The sequence below is a fragment of the Amblyomma americanum genome, chromosome 11, assembly GCF_052857255.1.
Source record: "Amblyomma americanum isolate KBUSLIRL-KWMA chromosome 11, ASM5285725v1, whole genome shotgun sequence".
In the NCBI taxonomy this organism is placed as follows: domain Eukaryota; kingdom Metazoa; phylum Arthropoda; class Arachnida; order Ixodida; family Ixodidae; genus Amblyomma; species Amblyomma americanum.
This window is the reverse complement of record NC_135507.1, coordinates 64,924,497-64,927,569: the sequence shown is the minus strand read 5'-3', so window position 1 is coordinate 64,927,569 and position 3,073 is coordinate 64,924,497. Positions and strand designations below refer to the sequence as shown.

At 47.6% G+C, this 3,073-nt stretch overlaps 1 pseudogene; it reads right to left on the bottom strand.

Moving 5' to 3' along the window:
* Positions 1-566: 566 nt before the first annotated feature.
* LOC144109671 (uncharacterized) lies at positions 567-1,513 on the bottom strand (annotated as a pseudogene).
* Positions 1,514-3,073: the final 1,560 nt, after the last annotated feature.

Genomic DNA, 3,073 nt, shown 5'->3' with positions numbered 1-3,073 from the left:
GGCGGTAGCTTGAGGGACTTACGAAGCTCGTCGGGGATCAAAAAGTTTCTCAACAAGCATAGTTTCGAGTAGTAATATTCTTGTCCTTTGTGCCTTTCCTTATTTTCACGTGAGCTCTCTAATTTCGGTTCATATATTTCTTAAATTTAGGCTTTTAGTTAGGGTTCTGTGATAAGCATAGAGACCATTTATTGGACCATGGTGCTGCGATGGGGGTGCGACCACGGCACAGCAGAGATAATTTGTTGCCGTCCAGCATGCTCGCACATAAGCTGCTGCATCATCACGGTTTGAAAGATAAGTCATGAATGCTGGCAAGAGCCAGCCGCAGGCATTAGAGCCTCACTGTTGCGAAGTTTTTAATGCTATCACCTATCGCACGGCGTTATGCCATCCAGTATGGAAAGACATTTAATGGACGCATTTCGTGCTCTCGCCTTTTTTTCTTTCTTTAAACTTTCCCACACCGCTCTCGTTCCATCTTTGTCCTTAATTCCCTTTCCCACGCAGAGTGAATGAAAACCTTTATTGTCAAGATTGATTCTCGCGGCGTATAGGTGGGTCCCTCAGTCCAGGGCGCCAGTTGCCTTTGCAGTCTTGCGAGCCCTGTTGATCAGCTTGAGCTGTTCTTCGGGCTTCGACCAGAACAGCGCAGCCTCCCATTTCTCCGGTGTTGGTCTGTTATTTTTTGGCGCTGCCTGCGTTTTCTGACACGCCCATGTAACGTGATAAAGCGTTGAATGTTCCTTGCAACGCGGGCATTTGCTGTCATATGTTGAAGGATAGATTTGGCTTAGGAAGCTGAGCATGGGGTACGTAATAGTCTGCAGTTGTCTCCAGGCAACCGACTGGTCTCTACTAAAGTTTTTGTGGGGAGGGGGTAGGTCCTCCTGAGGGCTCTTTGTTGTTCCAAGGTGGCTCCATACCGTCTAGTGACTGCGTCCAGTTCCCCTTCGGTGTGCGCCTCTCAGTGGGCGTATGTTCGGCCGTTGGCGTCCACACGTTTGTTCCCTTTGACAGCCTCATGGTCTGCTGTCCACGTGATGAAGCATCTCGTGAAGGTGATTGTTCTCGCCTTGAGTATGCGGATGTCCGCAGTGGTTATGCGTCTACTGCTGTGACCTTCGCACGCCTCTTGCGAGTCTGTAATTATGTGTGCATGGGGCTCCTCGCCCTGGTGGCTGATGGCGAGTGCGACTTGTGCTTCCTCAGCCTCGATGATGATGTTGGTTTTTGTCGAAGCGCAGTTGATTTCCGTGAGCTCGGGACCCACCACGCTGGCTACCGAGCAGTATCGTTCTCTGCATGTAGTTGCGTCAACGTATAATACGTCTTTTTTCCCGGCGCAGATTCTTTCGTGGGCTTCCGATCTTGCCTTTCTTCTCGCCTTGTGTACACCTAGATGCACGTCTCTCGGAATCGAGTTGAGCTCAATGATCCCCCTGATTTCATTCGGTACACTCGCTGTGCTGTTGATTTCTCTGAAAGCATCCAATATACCTAGTAAGGGCATAAGGCCTTGTGCCTTTCACCACGCAGAGTAGCATGCCAGCGATTTTTAAACATCCGCTAAATTCTGTTTCATTAAAGGGTTTCTCTCTCTCTTTCTATCTCTGGCTACCCTGCCACGGTGGCTCCGTGGTTAAGGCACTTGTCTTCAAAGCCGGAGTAGCCGTTTGGAGCCCGATAGCGGCGGCCGCGTTTCAATGCAGGTGAGACGCAAAAGGCGCCCGTGCTCTGTGCGATGTCAGTGCCCGTATAGATCCCCAGGTGGCCGAAAGTTATCTAGAGACCTCCACTACGACAACTCTTCCTTCCTTTCTCCTTTCACTTCGTACTTCATCACTCCCCTTACTGCACGGTTCATGTTTCCACCGAGATATGTGAGGCACTTACTGCGTCATTTCCTATCCTCAAGAAGCAATTTTTTAATTACAAGCAAGCAAGACTTGGCGGTTCTGCAACGCACTTTTGTGTCATATAAAGCGGTTTACGCACGTTGCATCATTAGGTTGATTGTTTTTGTGCATTTTTTTCTTCCTTTGTCTTCCCTTTTGCGATGACGCTGTGAAAGTCGTTGCTGCTTTGACTGCGCAGGTGGGTTGCTCACCAAAACATTTTGCGAGAAAACCTAGTTGGGATTAGCGCTCTTTTGTCGAGTTCTGTCTTCACTTGTCTTCTCGTGCGCTTTCCATTTTCAGTTGATATATTTTTCAAATTTCGGTTTTTAGTTATTGTTCAGTGATAAGCATAGAGACTTCATTTATTAGGATGATGGTGTGGCGATGGGTGTGCGATCACGGCACAACAGAGATAATTTGTTGCTGTGTGTGCAACATGCTCGCACATTAGCTGCAGCATCATGACGGTTTGAAACACAGTCATAGATACTGGCAAGAGCTAGCAGATGTCTTTAGGGCCTCACAGTTTTAAAGTTTGTAATGCTATCTTCTATCAGACGGCGTTATGCGTTCCAGTATGAAAAGGGTGTGAAGACACGTCATGCAAACCGAAATTACAAGCCGGTAAACGTTTGTCACAGTCTGTTCAGACCACGTTGCCATAGATCAACATACCACGAAGGTAAACGGCAGCATATGGTTACTGCTGTGTCCGAAGCACTAAAAATAAGGAATCCAACTACGCAAACGTTTCTTTTTCGAGGTTGTGCGTTTCTATCCACTTTTTATCTATGTCTACGAATTACAGTGAACATTTGTTATCTCACACTGCCCCGGCTAGTACCTTAAAATTGCATTTTTTCAGCTTCAGAGTTTATCTGCCAAACTACATCGTGTTGTGTGCTGTGGGCACCCAGGATTTACATTCGCCTATCAAAAATAGATAACTGTGAAGTTGTCATTCGAAGAGTTTTTTTCGGCACGTCGCAGGTGCTTCATCGTCCGCTTAGACGCACACAAAGCTCGTCAAAGACAACTTTAGAGCATACGGGTCTTTAGTGCAGCTTGCTTGATAGTATGCTTAAAAACGGTTTGAGCGTTGCCTCTGAGCGTGCTTACTGCCTTGACGCCAACGCCCCTGCCTCGGTGCTTAAGTGGAACCTCGTAAGCGG